The sequence below is a fragment of the Equus caballus genome, chromosome 4, assembly GCF_041296265.1.
Source record: "Equus caballus isolate H_3958 breed thoroughbred chromosome 4, TB-T2T, whole genome shotgun sequence".
Classification (NCBI taxonomy): Eukaryota; Metazoa; Chordata; class Mammalia; order Perissodactyla; family Equidae; genus Equus; species Equus caballus.
In genome coordinates, this window is record NC_091687.1 from 32,475,234 (window position 1) to 32,502,411 (window position 27,178).

At 35.9% G+C, this 27,178-nt stretch overlaps 1 long non-coding RNA gene across 3 annotated transcripts in view; it reads left to right on the forward strand.

Annotated features, from left to right (window-relative positions):
- LOC138923729 (uncharacterized) overlaps positions 1 to 27,178 on the forward strand; it is a 78,457-nt gene that overhangs the window by 11,168 nt on the left and 40,111 nt on the right. For all 3 annotated transcript variants that reach the window (XR_011437791.1, XR_011437789.1, XR_011437790.1), the window contains exon 2: positions 15,776 to 15,878. This is a non-coding gene — a long non-coding RNA (uncharacterized lncRNA). The remainder of the gene's footprint in view (positions 1 to 15,775; positions 15,879 to 27,178) is intronic.

The window sequence follows — 27,178 nt, forward strand, 5'->3', positions numbered from 1 at the left end:
GCTTGTCAGCGAGAATGAATTAACTAAAGAAAGTTTATAGCATAAATGTGTTGGTGTAAGGCACTTGGCTCAAAAGTTTGCATTTAGAATATGAAAAAGAAACAAATGTTTGTATAACTGAAGCACTATAATTCAGGAAATTATTATAATTATCTTATTATTAAACTTTTAAAGAAGGAACCACAATAGGTTCCTGAAAAGTTTTTTCCTATGAAATATATCAGATAATGGACTTTAATAACTTCTCTACTAAAAATCACAGCAGCTATTTTACAGAGGCCCAAAGCAATGGGAAAATAACAGAATATAAATCTTACAAGGAATCCTAGAACTTATATAGCAGTCCATGCACACTCTTTTGGCAATTATTCATTCCACCTCTGCTTGAATATTTTTAGTTGCTGGAAAATCTGTGACTCCTGATCTGGTCTAAATTTTCTTATTTTGATTAGAAACATGCTCTAGATTATCCATGATCCTTTAAAAATATGATGCTGAGAACTAAAATAATCTCTTCATCTCCATTACTATGAATTTGCCATCAATATCCACTATCGTCTTCACAACTTTTCTTACTGAATGTAGTACCAGGGAAAGGGAATATTTACTCTTGTTCTTAGTTCTCAAACATTTGCGAAAATTTCAATTAGTGTTTTTCAAGATACAACATGCCTGTTAAGGGTGTCATATAATGTGATCTTAGAAAATTTATAGAATAATTATTTTCTGTTAATAATTAGGTGTTAATGGTCATGTATATTGGAAAATAATAAAACAACTTATTTGTGATTTCATAAACATTATTGTTTAGGATAAGATTAACATAGGATTTGATTTTAAGTGAGAATTTATAGAAAAACATTGTGTTAGTACAGTTAATTCTCTTATAGGATGGTATATGAATAAATGAAATTTGGCATGATGGTTCTCTGCTTTTAACTGTAATCTACTTGTGAGATAGAAATATATTATCCTTCTCTTCAAAGTAGTAAAAGTTGGAGCAGAAGAAGTTTTAATGTTCTAAAGAGGAACATTGTTTTAGGTTTATTGAGCTTTTACACAAATGTCTTTCAAATGAGTTTTGCTGCCTCAGAAATTCACAACACAGTGTGAAAGCAAATTCTTTAGTGCGGAATAAATCCGGACTAATGAGGAATTCTCTGTCTATGGGCAAATCACAGTAGAATCTCTGTAAAACATAAATTGGCAGTAAGTACCACAGAACAAGGCATTTGGTGGAAAAGTTTTAGAGGATGGAGTAAAGTATTGAAAAAGAAGCAGCCCTCCCTTCAGAATTCATTTATTTAATGACTCGTAAGACAATAATTTATTTTTTTCTTGTCTCTCTTTAATGTTGCCTTATAATCAACAGCAAAAAGAGGGGTTTCACACTAGGATGATTCATCATTGAGTATTTCTCTTTCATTAACAACCATCGTGTTTTTGAATGGATTATTCTGTTTATCCAGATAAGTGTCTCAAGTCATCAACTCTCATTAACTGTGAGGACTTCTTTGCTTTCGCCCTGCCAACTAAGTGGAAATTAAAAGCTGTTAAAAGGAATTAGGTATTTGGTAAAGTATCAATTTTATATAAAAGGTAATTCAACTGGCATGCGTGTCTGATACACCAGCCCAGACCAAAAGAACTGCCCAGCTCAGGCAACCCAAATTACCCAACTGCAGAATAACGAGCTAAGTAAATGGTTGCTGTTTTAAAACACTAATTTGTGGAGTGGTTTGTTACTTGGTAAAAGCTAACTGCTACAAGACTTAAAGTTACCTTGTTGCTTTCAGACCCTGAGTGTCAAATAAACGTCTTATCAGCCCAATGCCTGGAAGCAAGTTAAGTGCTTACAATATCTTAAATTGTACCAACAAGAAACAAATGAGAGAAAAAGAATAATAGCAAAAGAATAGCGATGCAGCATCTGGATTTAAAGTTTGCATTTTACTGGAGTTAGAAATGAGGATTGGCTATATATAAAACTAAAGGAGGGTGACAGTGAATCTGTAGAAAAATATAACAAGGCCAAGTTCTATTTTTACATTGCACTTAATATAGGAAAATAGCACTATGATCATGGAAACCAGGAGACATTTTAAAGCAATAATCCAATGGAGAAAGGACATTACATAGAATAAATTAATGGAAATTATAATGAGGGAAAACATACCATTTTCTTAGGGAAAAACTTTGATGGATTAATAAAGAGCAACGTGTTTTTAGTAAGAAAAAGATAGAATAAACCATATTCTTGCATTCTGATCTCAAGTATTATATTCTGATGCTATGTCACAAAAATGGAGAAATGGGAACCCTGAAATCATAGCAATTATTGATAGTAATAACATAAAGAAAACAAGCTACTATAATTTTTCCACTGTTGGAAACTAAATTAAGTTATGTAAGCATCTACCTCTGATATGTTTTTATTATTAGGTTGGCATCTAATTTATATGAGGTTCTATGACAATTCTAAGTAGCATGAAAAAAAGTCATTATTTTATATTTGCATACAGCATGTGTGCTAATTTTATTGTACACTGTTCTTTCTGTTGCTGTGTAACAAGCCATCCTAACAGCGGCTTAAAAGAATAAGAAACATTTATTTTGGGGCCAGCCTGGTGGCATAGTGGTTAAGTTTGCGCACTCTGCTTCGGTGGCCAAGGGTTTGCAGGTTTGGATCCTGTGCTCAGACCTAGCACTTCTCATCAGGCCATGCTGTGGTGGCATCCCACATAAAATAGAGGAAGATTGGCACAGATGTTACCTCAGCGAGAATCTTCCTCAAGCAAAAAGAGGAGGATTAGCAACAGATGTTAGCTCTGAGCCAATCTTCCTCAAAAAAAAAAAAAAAAGAATAATAAACATTCATTTGGTTCACAAACCTGAGGTTTGACTGAGCTCAGGTAGGCAGTTCTTGCTCAGTGTCTCTCACTGGATTTCAGTCAGATAGTGGTGGGGGTAGGCTCAAAGGCTCTTCACTCACATGTCTGGTACCTGACCTGGGAAGATACAAACAGCCGGAGGTCTGTGGGCATCTCTCTCTCCCTTGATGGGATCCATCTATATGGTCTTTCCACATGGTGATTGAAGGCTCCCAGAGCAAGTGTCTCAAGAGATGCCAGCAGAAGCTACACAGCCTTTTCTAACCTAGCCTCAGAAGCTGCAGCATTACCATGTCACTTGTGTTACATTCTATTTGTCAAGGCAATTATAAAGCCTGACAGGTTCTAGGGGAGGGAACATAAATGCCACTTCTTGATGGAAGGACTGTCAAAGAACTTGGGGACATGTTTTAAAACAACTATGTATTTATATTTGTGTTTATCTTTACATACCTTTCCTTTCTGCCTACTCCCACCTCCAATATGCACACCACAGCTATTCTCTAGGATAGCCCATCTGATTGTATAGATCAAAGGTCATGGGTTCACTTAAATTTATGGCTTTAATTGTGTACAAAACTGTTGTGTTTTGTTTTCTGTGACTATTTAAGAGTTACTTAACATACCTTTGTGGAATGGCCCCTTGGGTGTGTATGTCTATGTTTTCAGCAACATTTGTAAAAATAATTTTCTGCTTTTACTTTCCAAATGTTGCATGAAATCTAAGGAAGGTTACTTGGAAAAATACTAATACTAAAATACTGGCATATTTTCTCTTGGAAATGTAGTGATAACTAAAAGAGGCAAGAGGCAATTAATAGACTTTGTCCTAGTGAAAAGAACAGTGATATAATATGTTTCACACATAGAAGGAAATTCTTACCCTTGTGTGGAATAAAGCTTATCCAGTGTGAAAATAAAAATCCAGCTGTTTCCTTGAGTACATGATTATAATGACTAATTAGATCAGCAATTTCAAAGCTTTTAAATCAGTGCTTTCAAAGCTCCTTGAGATATTGCTTTGACGTACTGAACTGCTAACATCTTCTGTTGGCATTTTTTTCCTCACTTAAAATTAAATAAATAATTTGTGATTCATATGATAAGGAATGGATAAGTAGAGTAAGACATTACTTAAATATGGAATTGTTTTCAGTTTCATCTTGTGCTTCATATTTGGGTCAGTCAGAGTCTGGGAGACTATATTGGGGAAATAGTAGTAAATCTTTCTTCTGTTTTGTTGCATTCATACAGTTGCTAACATAGCTAAACTTTTGAGACTCCAAGTAAATATTTTACAGAGTGAGTATTTTCTTTAGTTAATTACCAGACAAACAGTCATGCCGGCCTTCCCTGATATTAGGGCTGCATTGGTATTAATAGGCAGAGGGAGAGAAAAAAGGAAGGGGTGAGGGGAGTTTTCACCCTTTGCCATCCAGTCGAGAACTATGTGAACAGTTAATCATCACTAGATCAGTAAGGTATTTTTAATGAGATAAAAAGTCCTGTAAATTGAAGGAATTTAGCCTGGAGAAGTACTTTGTTCAAATGTAGCGTTTCAGGACTCTTAGGAAGAGGCAGTCGTGCGTTCCTGTGAGTGAGGCCTTAGCAACAGTGAAGTCCTGGGAACATGACTTGACCTCAGCTTCCTGGGAGAATATTGCTGATCCAGCTTCGTGTCGGGAGCATCTGGGTGAAAAAGAGAAAACTGAAACTAAACCATACATAAATTCCAGATGGGTAAAAAATGTGAAAAGTAAAATTATATAAAAAGTAAAGCTTTATAACTTACAGAAAAAATATAGAAACATTTTTCTGATTGTAAATTAAGGAAGAATTTCTTAAAGAAGATTCAAAAGCAAACCACTAAAAAGTACATTAAGTGTATTTAAAAACTTCTCTTCTAATTAATATAATTTTTGATTTCTTGAATTTGGTGGAGGATACACAAGTGTGTTCACTTTAAGATAATTCATTTAACATAAGATGTGGACATTTTTTCCGGACATATAGTTAGTTTAAAAAGTTTAAAAAAATCCATGTAACAAAGACACTGTTAAAAGAAATTCAAAGGAAAGCCACACTCCTCAAGAAATTATATTCAACACGTCCAATCAAAAACCTATGGGAAGATAAAAACCATATCAAAGAACTATGAAAAACAGAAAATACCCCTGGTAAATTACTGAATAGCCAATAAACCTATGAAAAGATACTCATCTTCCATAATAATTAGGATAATACAAAGTAGTAAAGAATTTTATTTCACATTCATCATATTAGGGCAAAAATTAGAGTTGTTAACTATCAATTGTCAGTGAGAATAAGAAAAAATAGAAAGACACAAAACTGCTATTAAGAGCAACAAACATTATGAGCATTTAGCAGCATCTAGTGAAGTTGCTACAAGGTGCCTAGGATGTGGAACACACAGCTGTAAGGGGCAGTATTTACATAGATTAACGTGTAAATTGTGTCTCCTGGAGTTGTGTTTGTGGTAGTCCTGCATATATACCTCAAACCAAATATTATATATATAATTACAAAATATTTATATTTTAAATATGTAAGATTAAATACATAATATTTCTACTAAATGTAACATTAATATTTAGATATTAATAATATTTAAATGATATAAATATTTACTATTTAATATATAAAATATTTATATCATAATTTTATATAATAGAAGCATACATATGATTATTTTTAAGAAAATATCACATATGTACACAAAAAGATAAGTTCCAAGAATGTTCATTGTAGCATTGTCAGTAGAGAATTGATAAAAAATTGATAAATAATTGTTCATAATATCAACAATATATAGTACCTAAGAATGAACTAAATTGCAAGACATATTCGTAGTCAGATATCAAAAACATGATTTTGAGTGAAAAAAGCATATTGTAAAAAGTTATTTATTTATATAAAAATTTAAAACTAAACAGTATTATATATTTATGGACATATACAGAGGCATTAGACACATGAATAGAACAGATGTACACACATTTAAGATAGTGATTACCTTGAAAAAGAAAAGAAAGGTATTAGGTAAGGTATTGGCTTTCCACTGAATCTGAAGCATTTCCTTTCAAACAATCATTTGAATTAAGTACAGCAAAACTCTTAACATGGGTTAAGTTGCAGGCATGAGGACATGAGTATTTCATATTATTCTTTGTACCTCTTGACTTTGAAATATTTCATAATTAAATAAGAATTTTTAAAGTTGGAAGTGGTCAGTTATGACATTTCTTGCTGAAAGTCAAGTAAGATGAAGATATGATACTATTAGCTTTGGACAGAGCCTGATTTTCAAGCTCTGCTGTGTATCAAGAACCCCGTAGGACATGTTAAAACAGATTCCCAGGACCAGAGTTTCTCATTAAATAAGTCTAAGGGGACGAATGGACATTTCTAAAAAGTTCCTTGGTGGTATTGATACTGCTGGTTTGGTACTTGATACTTTGAGAATCACCGGTGTAGGTTATAAGTGAGATTAATAAGAGTATTTTCAAAAGCGAGTTAAAGAGAAAAGATATGAATATTGCTTCCTGAATTAATGAATATTTTTTTTTATGGTACCATGGTGAAAAACTAACTTAAATGAGGAAAGAAAACCATGTGATCATTGCCTTAAATATTGTATACTTTGAATATTAGAAACAGAATTCACGTATTATAAAGTGTCAATATTGACAAATTATACCAATTGCTTAATCTTTGATATGAAACATCACCAAACTGTATTTTATGAATTTAATATCATCATGATAATTTGTCCAAAAGGCATTCTGAAATACAGGGTAGCATATATGTATATTTATGTATACACATACATTTATATGTATACATACAAACATGCATTTAGAAATATATATTGTCTTTCAAAATTAAAGTGGTATTTGACATTTAGAAAACCAATAGCAAATGAATATTTGATAAGCAATTTGAACAGGTCCTTTAAATTGAGATCCAAATTTCAATACCACGTTAGTGTCAAATACTAAAAGTATTTTAGGATTACTTGCATTTAACTTGATACTTCTGTGGGAATTAAATATGAATTAGAATTACTTTATGGCTTTGCCTCAAAATGATTAAGGGAAATGCAGCCCAGAGAGATTCTCTTAAATCTGACATTGCTTAATGTGCTTACAGGATTTAATGGATGCTCTACAACTAAAGATTAATTTGTTATAAAGAAGTCACTTACGTGGATTTTTCTTTTCTTGATCTTATTTTCATACCTAAAACTCTTCATAAGGAAGTTGAGTGGAATTTATATGGAATTGATATATCTATTAATTCCCTTTAATGTTTAAGATTTTTAATTGGGATAATAAAGTAATTTTTCAAAGCAATTTTTTATTTAATGAATATTTTCTCTAAAAATTTATGTTAATAAGTTACTATTACTTTCTGGCTGTCCTTCACATTTACATCTTTTTAGCATATCTAAGAGGCAACATGAATCTGGGACCATGGCTACATTTGGCAAAGCATCAAAATTACCTGGGAGAACTTGTTAAAAATACAGATTTCCAGATCACATCCCTGTTTCTTATCAGTTCTAATTCACTGTGTCTAAGAAAGGATCCTGAAGTGTGATTTTCGTTCCAATGTTGCCTGGCTACGCTTGGAATTGTTCTGCCTACAGAGGGACCTGAGGGATCGTAGGGGACCTTTGGAAACATGACACATGTTTTAAGGAGGCCCTAACTTACACCAAGTGCTCACACTATTATAAAATTCTCACTTTTGCTGATTCTGGGCCCCAATAAATACCCAGCCATTTCAGAGCAAGAAAAATTTCTGTGAAGCAAGTCATGGTTGAAAATATGTAACATTGAGGGCAACACCACCTGTCTTTGTACATAATAGTATATAATAGTCTTGCTTCACTATGTTGCAGCTGTGTTTCTCTTTTAGAAAAGGGTTAAATACGCCTCCTTCCTTTGCCTAAGGCAATACACCTGCATGAATTTTTGTTACCAAAGCCTTTAGTTCCCTCTTGACAGTTTCACGATTACCACTGCCTCTTCAGGTTTAGTTAGGACACAGTTACTCTTGTCCTCCCCTCACAAACCAGCAGCTTTACCAGTTTTGACTTTCAGGACAGAAAGATGCGTGAAGGCAATGATTACACGGTTCAACAAATAGCCTGTTTAGTGACTTCTCTTTTTGAAAATAAGCCCAGAGCAAGTCAAAAGCATGAGTGCACCTGTGTGGGACTTCCCTAATGCTCTGTGCACATCTCAAATCTGTATTATGTCATTATTTTAAAATGATCTCATATTCCTTTGTATTCTGTGTTAGAGAAAGACTAAGTACAGGCTGTCATCAATGTTAGGAACACCACCAGTGGTGGCATCACCATAAGATTATTAGATAATATTTGTTGAATGCTGACTAATATTTTATTTAGCAAAAATCTATAGCACACACTATGGGCACTTTACAAATAGGATCTCATTTAAATCTGATAAATAAATGGCAAGCAATAGGATATATTAGAGTACATGAGGAAGCCATTTGGTGTAAAACTAGTCTGGCCTGACCTTACTTTATCTTCCAAAAGGGCCTGACATGGCCATTGAGCATGCATTGTATATGTGCTTTAAGCATTTGGTATGTCTCAAAGACAAGAACAAATGCCCGTAAGATGAAGACACAACTTCCGCCACATTGGCATTTCGTTAAGGATGAGCATCTCTCCCTAAGCTAGGACTTGATTTCTGTGCCCACCCTGTGGCCACCCAGCTTGAGACAACAGACCTGCTACGTGCTATGTGAATAGCTGTGCTGTGCTGGCTAGGCAATCTTGTGACTGTTGTAAAAGGGGCATTCCAATCATATGTGATACATGCTCTTTGTTCCAAGATGGTATATAACCACTCTGTACACCCCACTTCTTTGGTTCTCTTCCTTTCTTGGGGAAGGAAGAGCCCAGGCAGTATGGTCCTCAGATCTGGTTCATAATAAACTCACCCAAATTTTGATTTAAGGATTGGTTATGGATTATTTTTGTTGACTAATCCTGAAAAGAGCCCTATGATAGATAGGTATTCTGCTGCTTTATGTAGGCTCAGTTGTTTCTTTCAGTAGCTATCTAAGACATAGATTAATACCATTCCTATTTTACAGATGTAGAAAGGGAAGTTTATATTAATTAAGTTTTAGAATCCTTTCTACTTCTGACCTACCCCTGATGTTATATACATACAGATGCTGGAGATCACAACATAAATAAATAGTAGAACCATTTTGGTCCTGGCCCTAAACTAGATCCTGGCAGTATAAAGTCAGGATATTAGTTGGGAGAATATGTAATGTGTTAGGAGTGAAGGAATGGCTTGGACTGTTGACCAACAATTTCACAGGTGTATACCAGCACTTCCCTTTTCTGTGCCTTGAAAGTAATTTAGCTCCCCTTTTAATCATGGCGCTGTCCTTTGATCTAAGGAGGGAGCCTGAGGGAAAAGAGACACCAGAGAGGAATTCAGCACCTTCAGTGTCTGTTTGTGTAAACAAACAGGAGAAAGAGACACTGCCAACCAAGGAAAACAGCCACAGAGAAATATGTCTTCTAAGGCATATTTGATCTGTTTGGATTCATTAATATGAATGTTTGTTCTGCCTCCACAGATTTGAGATATGACAAAGCCCAGAGCTGTTCATCTGCAAGGCATCCCTTCACCCCAATTAGCTTGCTATTGTTCTCTGACGTTGCTGATATTTCTAAATGAGTTTTAGTTGGATTAATTATCTTCATACTTTGAGATTTATCGTTGAGTTCTGAGGGCCTTTGTCCAAAAAAGCTTATACATAAATAATGTTTGTTCAATTACTGCCCTAGAAATGGGAAACACCCTAAGGGAACAGTAAGATAAACTTTGTTCTTGAACTATTCTATCTTTCTCCCTCTGTTTTTATGTTGTTCAAAACTTCCATGGATATCATTCCCTAATGTTTTCAGAATAAACTACTTTTCTAAAGCAGAATTACAGACCAACATTGCAGTCATCCTCGGGTGGCATTTTTCACTCTATTTTCAAAATAAATGATGGAAGTACACATGTGCCTGTATACTAATGTGGTGTTTTAAAGTTTAGTGGAGAGTATAAAAGAAAGTGGTTAAAGTTCCTTTTAATAACCATATTTTCAGCTTTCTTTTGTATATACAGGACCAACTTTGATAGTGACCACTAATTCTCTCTACTTTCCACATTGTCCACGGCCAGAGCTATAGGACAGGTAAAATATAGGAATCATCCTTACCCACCTTCCATTGCATATTCGTAACTTCTTAAGTCATTATGTTCGATTTAGGATTTACAGTTAAGGGAACATGAGAAAAAATCAAGGAAATGAGGTTATTCAGGTTGCCTAGTGCAGAGCTTGGGCCTTGGTCACTCAGCAAAAGCCCACAAGCCCATTGCAACCATGTGTGCTTCTTCCTCTCTTCTGGGCAGGACACCCAGATGCTGGGATTTGTAACAATCCAGGGCCTGGCCAGTCCCGGTCCTACCTCATCTCAATCAAAGAACATCACATCTTAAAGGGACACAGAGGCCCTCCATTTGAACTACTGTTCCTGGGAACACTGGTCATACCAGCCTTTGTGTCCCCTGCCTATATAAGAAACCTCCTTCCCACCCGTGGCAGCGGGTGCACGTTGCTGTCCAGCCAGCCGCCACTGGGCCTCCTTGTAAGTTACTCCCAATAAACCTTTATGTCTCGTTCGCTGGCTCCAGGTCTTTTCTTTGGTCTCTCTGCAACCTGTCCCACACTGCTCACCCAACTGGGCGTGTGGCCAGACACCTAGGAATATCAAAGGATAAATTCAGTAATGATTTTCAAACACACAGAGACTGTGATCCCCATCTCCCTCGAGGTTGGAGAAGGACAGAGGAGCCTTAAACCACAGTGTGAGAGGATTACGTTGGAGATGTACATATAATCACAGCAGGCCAGAGTGAAAATGACTATAAAGTCATCCAGTGCAACCACATCTCTTTCAGAAGGAAGGAAATTCAGGCCCACAGAGGACAGCTCAATGTGTAAGTTTATATCATAGGTGGCAGACTAGACCCCAGGATCTTGATACTGAGCAATGGGCTCCCTCTGCTTGCCGCACTCTTAGCCAATTAATCACGATGAGTTAGAGATGGAGAAAGGAAGTTTTAATTCAATTAGCCAGCATAATTGGGAAGATGGTAGGCTAGTGTCTCAAAAACCTTCTTCAGAAATTGCAGACTCTTGAGTTAGTTATACAGGGATACATGGGCAGTAAGGAGGGTGTTTCCTTCACGCATGACGGACTCCAGTTCTTTCATTGTTCCATTCTCTGTCAGCTGTGATGGATAACTTGTAGGTGTGCTTCCCACCTGTAGTCAGCCAGTTCCTGGAGAGAAACTCATAGAACAAAGTTTTAATTTATCGAGCTATTGGAGAGTACGTACGTAAGCAGAGGCCATAAATCAGGAGAGCGTGTGAAGTTTTTAGAGTTTGTGCCGAGCAGCGAGTAGTCACATGGAGGAGGGGCTGGGGCCGTTTAGCATTAACAAGATGGCCTCATTTTTGCTCATTTACAGTCTTTGCTTCAAGAACTCTGCCTCCTGCCAGTGAAGGTAGCTAAGTTTGGGGATGGCTTACCAGGAGACATGATGGGCTTTTCTTCTCAGAGTGACAAGATTTTATAAAGAGTCAAAGGGACAAGTTATCATTTTCATTTTTGCACTAATAAGCACAGAGCATTTTAAATTATTTTCACATGGCCCCAGCAAAAGAAAAAAGATAACATTTTCTTTCTTTCTTTTAATTTTCTTCCCTTTGGGTACGGAAATTTGTTTGAATGACTTAATCATTCAGCAAATATATCTTGAGCACGATGTCAGATGCTGTGCTAAGGAGAACAATATAGTGGGCCTTCCCTAGGAAACATACAGCTCAGTGCAGTGAGTCCCAAAAAGTGGTATATGGATAAGTGCATGCTTATTTTTGAATAAGTTTTAAGCAGTCTAGGAAGACAATGTTGCAGGTGTTTCACAAAACTAAATTCATTTTTTAAAAAAAATATTTTCATTCCTACATTTTTGGTGATAAAATTCCTTTCATTTTATTTATGAAATGATGCTGAGTAGTTTGATGTTATTGCCTGATTTATTAAAGAAAAAATTCTGCCCCATGAAATTAAAAAATCTGGTCTAGTAGGATGAATAGGCAAATGTAATACTGAAAAATATGCAATGATAAAGGTACAGGCATTGTGGAAGAGCACAGGAATAGAGTATTAGTTAGTAGTAGATGTAGCCACATTGGACAGAAAACAATACAATATTACATAAAATAAAATATACGTCTTACATAAAAGAAGTCTAGAGTTAGGCAGTACAAGGCTAATAGGATGACCCCTTATCTCTTTCCAGCTCATGCTCTATCTCTTAGAGTTTGGTTCAAAAAAACTGTTGGACTCTAATCATTTCATTCAAAGAGAGAGAGATAAAAAAACAAATAACCTTTTCATCTTTTTATCACAACCTTACACAAGATACTTCTCCCAGAAGTCCCCCATTCAATAGACTTCTTATAGCTCATTGGCCAGAACTTTGTCTCTTGTTGACAGCTAGATACAAGAGAGTCTGGGGACTTGATCAATTTTACCTGGGCTCACCACTGACACAAAAAGACTGAGATTCTGCTGGATTGCAGCAAAAAGCAATTAAGAGGGTCCTACCAGTTATTTAGCTTTTAAGTACAGTAGTTTGATTAGGGAAGGGACAAAGAAAAAGTTTGGGGAATGACAGGAGTTAGCAAAGAAAGGATTTTTTTTCTGCTTTTTTTCCTCTCTAAATCCCCCCATTACATAGTTGTATATATTGTAGTTGTGGGTCCTTCTAGTTGTGGCGTGTGGGACGCTACCTCAGCGTGGCCTGATGAGCGGTGCCATTTCGGTGCCCAGGATGTGAACCGGCGAAACCCTGAGCTGCGGAAGCGGGATGCGCCAAGACTAACCACTTGGCCATGGGACCGGACCCCAGAAAGTTTATGTATTATTATTTTTAAACGCTATTAAGTAACCTTTTTTTCTTTAAGAATAATTTTCTTTTTCATGTTTTTCCAGGAAAAAATCTGATTTTTCAAGTAAGGATGACTAGTAGGTGCTTGATATTCTGTACATAGAAGCGGCTTAGAAATCCAGGTCTGTGTGTTCTTGATTGAAATAAATGTCAGCTTTGGTAGAATTTGAAGAGTTGGGGTAAATATCTAATTAGCATTAATGATTCTCTGTCTTTTAGATTTAGATTTAGATTTTAGATGAAATACTGAGGCATATAAGTCTTCAAAATTTGATGAGCAGGATAAGTTGCATAACTTTAAAAATTTTGTAGCTGGAATATAGACTCAGGTTAATCCTCAAGTTTTCAAAGTGTCTTATAATAGTATCTATAGCTATTTCAAATTAGATATGGAAAAAATATTGACTGGTTTAATTTTGTGAATTTCATGACTGACATCTGAAGTATCTAAACTCCATTTTTATTTTGCTTTGTTTTGTTTTGTTTGTTTATTTTTACATCACAGTCCAATTTAATCACAGGTAGATAATCTAAGATCATTCTAGTTGAATCTCCATATTAAAGCAGTTTGATATATATGTTTGTGTTCCATTATAGCAATAACGTATATATTTTATTTAGTTCCAAGAAAAATAACATTGGTACCTTCTTTTGCAGTTCAAGGTAAGTGTGTATAAACAAGTGTCATATTGCATGGTGTGTGTGTGTGTGTGTGTGTGTGTGTCTTTGTGTGTGTCTGTGTGAGGCAGGAATGGAGTTCCCCCACTTATTTTTTGGTATCCAGAGTCCCAGACTAGTAAATTGACAATACTGTACGGGAAGCCTCCCAAATCCAACTTTGATCTCATTTTGTGAGCCATCCAAATTACTCTAAAGGACAAAAACAACAGGGAAGAATGAGTCATTTGGTTTCAAGTAAACTCAGCCTTTCTGATTTTAGAAGGTGGCACACCTTGACTTTCCTGCTAAGAAAACAACTGGCGTTTGTAATTCAGATCTGGGTTTTGATTTTCCTATTCAACCTAAAAGATGATACATTAATGTCACATGGAAAATCCATCGTATAGTAAAAGTAACAGGAAGTACCTTAACCCTGAAGTGAGTAAGATGAGTTTCTTACTAGAAAGTTTGAGGGAGAAGAAAACAAATTAAAAAATAAGGTTTATGACAAGTTTCTCTATATATTTGTATATTCTCTTTAAGGATGATCTTTTCATAATTGCATTATCTGGCAAAAAGTTTGCCTTTGAAAATGTGGGCTTTTTTTTGAATAACCGCTTACAACAAATGAAAAACAATTTTGACTAGGTAATGTATTCACAGGGTTCAAAAATAATAAACTATAAAAAGATGTACAGCAAAAAGTATTAATTCATCTAGACATTATCTACCCCATGCCTACCCATAACTGCTCTTATTAATTTCTTATGTATAATTCTTGTCTTCATTCTTATGAATTTCTTTTAGCATATACAAATAAGCATAAGTATGTATTCTTATCTCTCCCTTTTCTACACAGAATGTAGTATGCATATTGTTTTAAACACTGATTATTTTCCCTTAACAATACATCCTGGAGATTTTTCAATATCAGTCTATTCATGGACCTTTTTTAAACTGAGGTATAATTGATATACAACATTATATTAGTTTCATGTGTACAATATTATGATTGGATGTTTGTATATATTGCAAAATCACCACTACAATAAGTCTAGTTAACATTTGTCACCATACATAATTACAGAATTTCTATTTCTTGTGATGAGAATTTTTAAGATCTACTCTCTTAGCAACTTTCAAATATGCAATACAATATTATTAACTATAGTTGTCATGCTGTTCATTATTTGTGGACCTTAACGTAAAGGCATTAAGTATGTAAAGTAGTACTCTGATTAGAGAAGAATGAGTTAGGATAACTCCTGAGACATTCATAGATGTCGTGCTTAAATTATAACCCCTGGGAGAATAAAATTAGCTATTATCTTTAAATTTAACAAAATGTAATACATGCGTAGATTTTCCACTGATCTGTAATATTATCATAAAAATTTAACCTCCAAATATTAATCTTAATTAACTGATAAAATTGTAATTTAAAACATTTTTAATTGTATCATAAATCTAATTTAAAAAACAATACTCCCTGCTATTTTTAAAGTAATTATCATATAAACTAAGAGAATGTGGAGGGTTTACATGGATATATTGTATAGAATGGGAGTCTGTGAACAAATGAAACTAAAAATGGAGAAAATCAAATTCTTCCTAAAGAAAATCTTCATTTAAAAGACAACGAATCACACATTTTATACTAATGTTTAATATGTTGTGTTTTATATTTACTACTGTGTATTTTTATGACTTAATTAAAAGAGACAGAATTCTAAGAAAACTATGTATATTCTTTAAAAAAACACACCAGAAGTTTTTCTATTTAAGTTTAATCAATTTTCTTGTTTTTATAATTGCTTTTAAGCCAATTTAAAAGAGTAAATAAACCTAACCAAACATTAAATGTATAAAAATAAGTTTCAGAATATTGAATGAAGCTAAAAGTAAAAATTAGATCTCTCACTTTTCAGATCGGGACATATAAGCCATGTGAAAGGCTGAGTTTAATGAAAACGAAATTAGGATTTAAAATATCTTTTTTTTCCTTGTTCCACTTTTAAATATGCCAAACATGGTTTTTGAATATTGGAGGGAGAGTATTTACTCTACACGATCTGATATTTTCTTAAGTGTTATCTTTTGTTATATCTTCTTTTGTTTCTTTTTGTTTTTTAGTGGTCATGAGGAGAGAGTGCTAAAAAATCTTAGCCTCAAGAGGAAAAAGAAGATCTTCAAAAAGTTAAACATGAAATTACCACATGACCCAGCAATTCTACTTGTAGGTATATGACCCAAATAACTGAAAATAGGTACTCAAACAAATATATGTATGCTCATTTTCATAGCAATTATGATAACAACAGTCAAAAGGTGGAAAAAGCCCAAATGTCCATCAATGCAGTAATGCATAAATCAGTTGTGATTTGTACACACAATGGAATATTATTCAGCCATAAAAGCGAATGAAGTATTGATACAACAGTGAGTGAACCTCAAAAACATTACACTCAGTGAAAGAAGCCAGACACAAAAGGTCACTTATTGTATGATGCCTTTTATATGATGTGTCCAGGGGATGTAAATCCATAGTGAGAGAACACAGATTAGTAGTCGCCAGGGGCTAGGGAGAGGAGACAGTAATGGGGAGAAACTGCTTAGGGAGTATAGGGTTTTATTTTGAAGTGATGGAAATGTTTGGAACTAGATAGAGGTGGTGGGTATAAAGCATTGTGAATGTACTAAACGCCACTAGATTTTAAAATGACTAACTTTATGTTATGTGAATTTCATCTCAATAAATTAAGAAACAAGTCTATTCTAGAATCTTGGCCAGAGGTAAAATAAATAAACTTTCTGGTATGAAAAAAATTTACTTTTTCTCATTTGTTGTAAGCAAAGAGATAGACAATCCAATAAGTATACAGCTTTTTATTCTTGGGATACTTTGTTTTCAAGCTTTAAGTTTTCCACCTTGTTCAAAATAACATACAACATTGATAAGTTACATAAAAGTTTGTGACCTATTTGCATCAAGATGATTTTGATTTCAACATAGTAATTCCTCATTTAATATTATGAATATCAGAATTTGATAAGTTGTTAATATTTGTGGGAAATGCCCTAACTGCATTTGTACTAGATGACAATTGAGTATTCTTATGTGTTTATAAGGTAATTTTTAGAACAGATTCGAGAATATCTATCTGTTCATTGAATTTATTTATTTATTTATTTATTTGAGGAAGGTTAGCCCTGAACTAACGTCTGCTGCTGATCCTCCTCTTTTTGCTGAGGAAGACTGGCCCTGAGCTAATATCCGTGCCTATTTTCCTCTACTTTATATGTGGGATGCCTACCACAGCATGGCTTGACAAGTGAGGCCATGTCCACACCCAGGATCCGAACCGGCAGGCCCCAGGCCACCGAAGTGGAACGTGTGAACTTAACTGCTGTGCCACTGGGCCAGCCCCTGTTCACTGAATTTAAAAAATATATATATCTCCTTTGAATAATATTTTACAATCATATCTTATTTGAATTCATGGGAGCAGAAGTTTTGTATATAAGCTGAGGAAGGCACAAATTTGGCAAAAGCACTTTGCTGGGGGAGGAGTAATGGCTTCTAACCTTTTATACACTAGCCATAGTTGCTCCATTTTCATATCTCTAGCTTTTTATGTCACTATCATCTTTTCCAATTTATCAGAAATTTCCTGGGGTCAGCCTGATGGCACAGCAGTTAAGTTCACATACTCCATTTTGGCAGCCCAGGGTTTGCCGATTCAGGTCCTAGGTGTGGACCTATGCACTGCTTATCAAGCCATGCTGTGGCAGGCCTCCCACATATAAAGTAGAGGAAGATGAGCATGGATGCTAGCTCAGGGCTAATCTTCCTCAAAAACAAAAAAAAAATTCCTAAGCTAGACCATATCTACTTTGTTTTTCATTTCAAGAAAGTTAATAAATGTGTCAAAAAAGAAAGGAGAAGAAATAATTTAATCACTAAAGTTATTAAAATCACTAAATCTGGCAATCTAAAATGGTAAACATGAAAATTTATTTTGTGAATTTGGATAAAATTTAGCTGTGGAGATTGGCATTAAAATTAAATATTAGAAATTAATAGAAGTAGATAATTTGAGAAACAAACGTGTTGAGACAGCAGGAAAATAGCTGTTATTTTCTGTACTCTGGGTATAAAAGAGTGCTGATAATTTGGGTATTGGAGACTTTGCTTGGTTTCCAATTAAATGTATGTTGACATGGAAGTCTTCTAGGATGGAGAGGACTCCAAATATTATATATATATATATATAATATACAATATAAATTTGAATCTCTTGTGATTTGGGAATCTGGAAAGAAATCAGGTCTTGCTTACCAAATCCCTAAATTGCAAAGGATTCTGAAAATTTCCCTTTTCCATCCCCTCGGAATATAACCAAGCCCAGTTTCTGGGGCTGAATTTTAAAAACTCATATGCAGAGTAAGTATTCTTCATAAAGATCAGTTAGGACACTTTTGGTGTAGAAAATTTTCTCTCAGACTTCAACAATGTTGAATGTCTAGTTCAGCATTTTAAATTCAACTAGCTGTGCAAGGAATTTATTTTTACTGTAAAGACTAAGGTAAGAAAGTGGTTTGCTGAATTAAGTATTTTGCTTTGGCAAAGTAAGTGCTAATTTTTAGCAAAATGTTTTTCTTTCTTTTATTTATTTATTTTTAAATTTTTATTGCAGTAACATTGGTTTATAACATTATGCAAATTTCAGGTGTACATCATTATATTTTGTTTTCTGTGTAGATTACCTCATGTTCACCACCCAAAGACTAATTACCATCCATTATCACACACATGTGCCTAATCACGCCTTTTGCCCTCCTCCCTGCCCTCATCCTCTCTGGTAACCACCAATCCAATCTCTGTCTCTATGTGATTGCTTGCTGTTGTTTTTATCTTCTACTTATGAGTGAGATCACACGGTATTTGACTTTCTCACTCTGACTTGTTTCACTTAACATAATACCTTTAAGGTCCATCCATGTTGTCACAAATGGTCAAATTTCATCTTTTTTTATGGCTGGGGAGTATTCCATTGTGTATATATACCACATCTTCTGTATCAGTTTGTCCTTTGTTGGGCACCTAGGTCGCTTCCAAATCTTTGCTCTTGTGAATAATGCTGCAATGAACATAGGGGTGCATGTATCTTTATGCATTCTTGTTTTTATGTTCTCTGGGTAAATACCCAGCAGTGGAATAGCTGCATCATACTGTACTTCTACTCTTAACTTTTTGAGGGATCTTTATACTATTTTCCATAGTGGCTGCACCAGTTTGTACTCCCACCAACAGTGTATGAGAGTTCCCTTCTCCCCAAATCCTCTCCATCACTCGTTTCCTGTCTTGTTAATTATAGCCATTCTGACCAGAGTGAGGTGATACCTCATCGTAGTTTTGATTTGCATTTCCCTGATAGTTAGTGATGTTGAACATCTTTTCATTTGCCTGTTGGCCATCTGTATATCTTCTTTGGAGAAATATCTGTTCAAATCTTTTGTCCATTTTTTAAATTGGATTGTTAGCTTTTTTGTTATTGAGCTGTATGAGTTCTTTGTATGTTTTGGATATTAACCCCTTATCAGGTACATGGTTTCCAAATATCTTCTCCCAGTTGTTAGGTTGTCTTTCCATCTTGTTGATGGTTTCCTTTGCTGTGCAGAAGCTTTTTAGTTGGATGTAGTCCCATTTGTATATTTTTTCTCTTTTTTCCCTTGCACAGTCAGACACGGTACTTGAAAATATGCTATAAGATGAATGTCAAAAAGCATACTGCCTATGTTTCCTTCTAGAAGTTTCATGTATTACACTCAAATCTTTAAACCAATTTGATTTAATTTTTGTGTATGTGCAAAATAATTGTCTACTTTCATGCTTTTGCATGTGGCTGTTCAGTTTTCCCAACACCATTTATTGAAGAGACTTTCCTTTCTCCGTGTATGTTCTTGGCTCCTGTGTCAAAAATTAGCTATTGATAGATGTGTGGCTTTATTTCTGGGCTCTCAGTTCTGTTCGATTGATCTGTGTGTCTGTTTTTGTGCCAGTACCATGCTGTTTCAGTTACAATAGCTTTGTGATATATTTTGAAATCAGGGAGTGTGATACCTCCAGCTTTGTTCTTTTTTTCTCAGGAGTGCTTTGGCTATTTGGGGTCTTTTGTTGTTCCATATAAATTTTAGGATTCTTCGTTCTATTTCTGTGAAAAATGCTGGAAATTACATAGGGATAGCATTGAATCTGTAGATTGCTTTAGGAAGTATGGACATTTGATCTATATTAATTCTTCCAATCCAAGAACATGGAATATCTTTCCATTTCTTTGTGTCTTCTTCTATTTATTTCAACGTTTTATAGTTTTCAGTGTACACATGTTTCACCTCTGGTTAAGTTTATTCCTAGGTATTTTATTCTTTAGGTTGCCATTGTAAATGGGATTGCATTCTTAATTTCTCTTTCTGCTACTTTGTTGTTAGTGTGTAGAAACACAACTGATTTTTGTATGTTGACTTTATGTCCTGCAACTTGAGTGTATTCATTTCTTATTTCTATATGTTTTTTAGTGGATTCTTTAGAGTTTTCTAAATATAAACTCCTGTAATCTGCAAACAGTCACAGTTTCACTTCTTCCTTTCCAATCTGGATCCCTTTCATTTCTATTTCTTGCCTGATTGCCCTGGCTAGGACTTCCAATACTATGTTAAACAAGAGTGGTGGCAGGGGGAATCCTTGTCTGGTTCCTGTTCTTGGAGAGATAACTTTCAGTTTTTCTCCATTGAGAATATTAGCTGTGGGTTTGTCATATATGGCTTTTATTATGTTGAGGTACTTTGCTTCTATACCCATTTTTATTCAGATTTTTTTTTTTTTTTAAAGATTGGCACCTGAGCTAACTCTTGCCAATCTTTTTTATTTTTTTCCTGCTTTATCTTCCCAATCCCCCCTACATAGTTGTATATCTTAGTTGCAGGTCCTTCTTAGTTGTGGGATGTGAGACGCCACCTCAACGTGGCCTGACGAGCAGTGCCATGTCCGCGCCCAGGATCCGAACCCTCGGCCGCCGCAGCGGAGCGCGAACTTAACAGCTCAGCCACAGAGCTGGCCCCTTATTCACAGTTTTTTATCATAAATGGATGTTGTATCTTGTCAAATGCTTTTTCTGCATCTATTGAGATGATCGTATGGTTTTTATTATTCATTTTGTTAATGTGGTTTATCACTTTGACTGATTTGCAGATGTTGAACCATCCCTGCATCCCTTGAATAAATCTCACTTGATCATGATGTATGATCTTTTTAATGTATTGTTGTAATCGATTTGCTAGTATTTTGTTGAGGATTTTTGCATCGATGTTCATCAGTGATATTGGCCTGTAATTTTATTTTGTGTTATCCTTATCTGGTTTTGGTACCAGGGTAATGTTGGCTTTGCAGAATGAATTAGGAAGATTCCCCTCCTTTTCAAGTTTTGGGAAGAGTTTGAGAACGAGAGTTATTAAGCCTGAATATTTGATAGAATTCACCATCGAAGCCATCTGGTCCTGGGCTTTTATTTTTTGGGATGCTTTTGTTTACTATTTCAATCTCCTTACTACTGATTGGTCTATTCAAATTCTCTATTTCTTCTTGATTCAGTTTTGGAATGTTGTGTGATTCTAAGAATTTGTCCATTTCTTCTATATTATCTAGTTTGTTGCCATATAGCTTTTTGTGATATTCTCTTATAATCTTTTGTATATCTGAGGTGTCTGTTGTAATTTCTCCTCTTTCATTTCTGATTGTATTTCTTTGAGCCTTTTCTCTTGTTTTCTTCATGAGTCTAGCTAAAGGTTTGTCAATTTTGCATATCTTTTCATTGAACCAGCTCTTCATTTCATTGATTTTTCTTATTTTTTTCGTCTCTCTTTCATTTACTTCTGCTCTAATTTTTATTATTTCCTTCCATCTACTGATTTTGAGCTTTGTTTGTTCTTCTTTTTCCAGTTCCTTTAGGTGTACTGTTAGATTGTTTATTTGAGAGTTTTCTTTTTTATTGAGTTAGGCCTGTATTCTGATAAACTTCCCTCTTAGAACTGCTTTTGCTGTATCCCATAAATTTTGGCATGTTGCATTTTAATTTTCATTTTTTTCCAGGTATTTTTTTGAGTTCTCTTGATTTCTCCATTGACTCAATTGTTGCCCATAGCATTTTGTTTGTGGCTGTTATCATTTTCTTCCTGTAGTTGATTTCTGCTTTCATACCATTGTGGTCAGAAAAGATGCTTGGTATTATTTCAATCTGCTTAAATTTATTGAGATGTTTTGTAGTCTAATATGTGATCTATCCTGCAGAATATTCCATGTGCATTTGAAAAGACTGTGTATTCTGTGGTTTTTGGATGGAATACTCTGTATATATCTACTAAGTCTATTTGGTTTAGTATGTCATTTTAGGCCAATGTTTCCTTTTTTATCTTTTGTTTGGGTGATCTATCCATTGGTGTAGTGGAATTCTAAATCCCTACTATTATTGTGTTACTGTCTATTTCTCCTTTTATGTCTATTAATAACTGCTTTGTATATTTAGATGCTCCTATGTTGGTACGTTAGATATTTACAAATGTTATACCATCTTGTTGGATTACTCCGTTTATCATTATGTAATGCTCTTCTCTGTCTCTTGTTACAGTTTTTCTTTGAAAGTGTATTTTGTCTGATATAAGTATTGCTACCCCTGCTTTCTTTTCTTTGCCATTTGCATGGAATATCTTTTTCCATCACTTTACTTTCAGTTTGTGAGTGTCTTTAGGTCTGAAGTGTTTCTCTTATATGCAGCATATATTTGGGCCTTTTATTTTTATCCAATTTTCCACCCTATGCCTTTTTTTTTTTTGAGGAAGATTAGCCCTGAGCTAACTGCTGCCAATCCTCCTCTTTTTGCTGAGGAAGACTTGCCCTGAGCTAACATCCATGCCCATCTTCCTCTACTTTATATGTGGGATGCCTACCACAGCATGGCCTGCCAATCGGTGCCATGTCTGCACCTGGGATCTGAACTGGTGAACCCCGGGCCACCAAAGTGGAATGTGCGCACTTAACCACTGCACCACCAGCCAGCCCCTACCCTATGCCTTTTGCTTGGAGCATTTCGTCCATTGACATTTAAAGTAGCTATTGATAAGTATGTACTTATTGACATATTGTTACATTTTTTCTGGGTGTTTTAGTAGTTCTTATCTCTTCCTTTTTTCTTCTCTTGCTCTCTTCCCTTGTGGTTTGATGGCTTTATTTAGTATTGTGTTTGGATTCCTTTCTCTTAATTTTTTGTGTATTTATTAAAGATTTCTGGTTTGTGATTACCACAAGGTTCATATATAATAACTTACATATATAGCAATCTATATTAAGTCAATTATCATTTAGTTATTCTCTTGCTAAAAGCTCTACTCTTTTACTCTCCTCCTCCCACATTTTATGTTTTTGATATCATATCTAACCTCTTTTTTTGTGTGTGTGTCTCTGTTACCCTCTTATCATGGAGATAGGTAATTTTAGTACTTTTGTCCTTTGATCTTCATATTATATTCATAGGTTGTTGATCTGCTACTTTTACTGTATTTTTCCCTTTACCAGTGGTTTTATTGCCTTTTTTTGGGATAATTTTCTTATTCTGATTTGTGGTCTTCTTTTTCCCACTTAAATAAGTCCCTTTAGCATTTCTTGTAAGGGTGGATTCTTGGTGATAAACTCCTTTCCTTTTTGCTTGTCTGGGAAAGTATTTACCTCTCCTTTATCTCCCCTGAATGATAACCTTGATGGGTAGAGTATTCTTTTTTTTTTCTGCTTTTTCTCCCCGAATCCTCGTAGTATATAGTTATATATTTTAGCTGTTGGTCCTTCTAGTTGTGCCACGTGGGATGCTGCCTCAATGTGGCCTGATGAGCAGTGCCATGTCTGTGCCCAGGATCTGAACCAGCGACACCCTGGGCCACCGAAGCAGAGCATGAAAACTTAACCACTCGGCCACGGGGCCAGCCCCTGAGTATTCTTGAGTGTAGATTTTTTCTTTAAGCGCTTTAAATATATCATGCCACTCTCTTCTGGCATGTAAAGTTTCTGCTGAGAAGTCAGCTGATAGCCTTATGGGGTTTCCTTTGTATTTAATGTGTTGCTTCTCTCTCATGGCTTCTAGGATTCTCTCTTTATCTTTACCTTTGGACATTTTAATTATATGTGTCTTGATGTGAGCCTCTTTGGGTTTATCTTGTTTGATGCTCTGTGCTTCCTATACCTCGATGTCTCTTTCCTTCCTTAGGTTAGGAAAGTTTTCAGCTATTTTTTCTTCAAATAGATTCTCTGCCACTTGTCTCTCTCTTCTCCTTCTGGAACACCTATAATTCAGATGTTAGTGTCCTTGATTTTGTCCCAGAAGTCCCTTAGACTGTCCTCATTCTTTTTAATTCTTTTTTCTTTTATCCCTTCAGCTTGGGGGATTTCCTCTACTCTTTCGTCCAGCTCACTGATCTGTTCTTCTATATCATCTACTCTGCTTTTGAGTCCCTTTAGTGAATTATTCATTTCCAGTATTATATTCTTCATTTCTGGTTGGTTCTTTTTCATATTTTCCAATTCTTGTTGATATTCTCACTGAGTTCATCCGTTCTTCTCCCAAGATCAGTGAGCATCTTTATGACCTTTTGTTTGCACTCTTTGTCAGATAGCTTGTTCATTTCTGTTTCATTTAGTTATTTTTCTGGGGTTTTGTTCTATTCCCTTCCTTGGAACATATTCCTTTGCCTCCTCATTTTGTCTTTTTCTTTGTGCTTATATCTATGTATTAGGTAGGTCAGCTACATGTCTGGTCTAGGAGAGGTGGCCTTATGTAAGAGATGCCTTCTGAGGCCCAACAGTGTGCTTCCCTCTTCTCACCAGTTCCAAATGTTGCAGAAGTGTCCTCTGTGTGGGCTACATGTTTCCTTCTGTTGTCACAGGATTGCTCTTGCTGCAGGTGCCCAGGAAGGCTAGGCTGTCCCCCTGGCCAGCTGGTTATAATGCTCAGCTGTGTGTGGCTGCTATGGACCCTTCAGTCACTCTACTGGGCATGGGGAGTTCCAGCACAATTGGCTATAAGGTCTAATGGCACATTCCCTTTGTAGTTTTTCTAGGTGAATAGGCCCCCAGGGACTTACCATTGCTGTAGGCCTCTGGCTTGCAAGGCTCTTATCAGCAGTCTCAGGATTACAGATGAGTGGTGTTTGCCTCAGGCATGGGGCACCCAATTGTTTCAGGCTTTGGAATGTGGGGTCAATGCCTTACTTGGCTGTTTGAGAAGTACAAGTTTTCTGCAGCTGACAAGCCCCCTGCCCCGAGGACCACACGTACCATCAACACAGTCCTGCCCTGTGTGCATGTCTGACCCCCAGAAGTGGACCCATTTACCCCACTGCAGAGGCCCCACACACTCTACCAACACCCCACACACTCCACCCACTCCTTGCACATGCCCTGCCCCTCAGAGGTGGACCCACTCACCCAGTTGCAGAGGATCCAGGTACCCAGCCTATGTAGGCCAACAAGTTACCTGAGGGCTTGCTGTTGGGTGGCGCCAGTCCCAAGGTAGGCTGACTGCCCTGGCTGAGCTGGATTAAATCGGTTGTCTATTGGGTGGGGCAGACCCTGGGCTGACAGGCCAGGTGAAGAAATCCAATGGCGTCTGCCAGTGTCTGTGTCAGCATGCTTGCACTAGGTCACATAATGGCTGCTGCCAATTTCTTAGTCCCTGGTGAGGTCTCAACTCTCACCAAGATGCACTCAGAGTCCATCAGGTGAGTCTCTTTTCACCAAAGGACTGTGCATCTTTCTTTCTGGTGATTTTTGGTTGCTTTCCAAAATGGGTGAAGTTGTCCATGGGCCCTCTAAGAGCCAGCTTTTTTCCCTTATGTCCAATAGCTTTTCTAGGGGTATTCCCCATTGTTGTTAATAGCCAGCAAAGCCAGATGTTATGACACTTGTCTCAGTTGTGCTGAGTCCAAAAGATGCTTATAGCAGTAACACTCCCCAACTTAGATCCCCCATTCCTCCAGGGAAGGCTGCATACCTTAGGCTTGCTTCTGGCCAGCCATGGATCATTGTGGCTTGTGAAGGTGGCTTTTTCTTCTATCCAAAAAGGAATTTCTGCCTCTTCCACCTCACTCAGGACTGTCCCTTGTTGTGGGGGTTCTTTTTATTCAGTTTTCCATTCTCTCTCAGGGGTAATTGTTCTAAGAGTAGTTGTGAATCTGTTGTGTCCATGGGAGGAGATGAGTTCAGAGTTTGCCTATGCTGCCATCCTGACACTAACCTCTCTTTCCTTATTTTTAGAATTTGCTCAGCTCATGTAGATTCTTGACTACATAATGGTATGGTTTTGTGTGTATTAGACCAATTGGCATATTCTAATTTATATACTATGCATGAATTTTATACACACCTCCCTTATATTTTTATGAAAATAGTATACATTGTAGAGGTTGTTTTATTGAAATAAGACTGTAGCCTTCTCCTAAAATACCAGAAAATTCTATTTCTAGAAAAATTCTCTATTATTTACTAATCTGTGCTTATACATATCTCTGGCAGCTTTTATTGGCTATAAAATATCATTTCAAAATTTTTAACCAACATTGATTTGTAGACTTTTAAGAAGTTCAACTTTATCTAAACATAAAATTCTAGTGATACTTAAACAGATACTGACTTCTACAGGCTATTATCACTTAAGTGCAAATGAAAAAGAAAGCAGAGAAGGGGAGAGAGGCAGAGCAAGGGAGAAGGAGGGAGATAGAAAAGTTGTGAATATAAATAGTCAAGTACACAGTTTCTCCACCTTTGTGTGCTTTCTCCTGTCATATTACAGCCTCAGATTTTCCAGCAGACAGTTTTAACCATAGCACTGAAACCACATTCTCAAGGATATAATTAAGTTCTATCTTCTTTAAATCCCTCTTGTGTTGTGAGACTTGACCTGGTCAGTGATGTTAGGCTTACATTCCAGAAGCAAGTTTATTTTCCAAACCATTCAGCAGTCTGGCCAAGTCATGGAGGCCTTTTTACTTTTTTTTATTATTATTAAGGTTATAAAAGTTAACATCCTTGTGAAATTACAGTTGTACATCATTATTAGTCATGTTGTAGGTACACCACTTCACCCCTAGTGCCCACCCCCCCACCCCCCTTTCCCCTGGCAACCACCGATGAGTTCTCTTTGTCCATATGTTAACTACCACCTATGAGTGGAGTCATACAGAGTTCGTCTTTCTCTGTCTGGCTTATTTCACTCAACATAATACTCTCCAGCTCTATCCATGTTGTTGTGAATGGGACGACTTTGTCCTTTTTTATGACTGAGTAGTATTCCATTGTATATATATATGCCACATCTTCTTTATCAAATCATCATTTGCTGGGCACTTAGGTTGGTTCCATGACTTGGCTATTGTGAATAATGCTGCAATGAACATAGGGGTGCATGGAACATCTGGAATTGCTGATTTCAGGTTCTT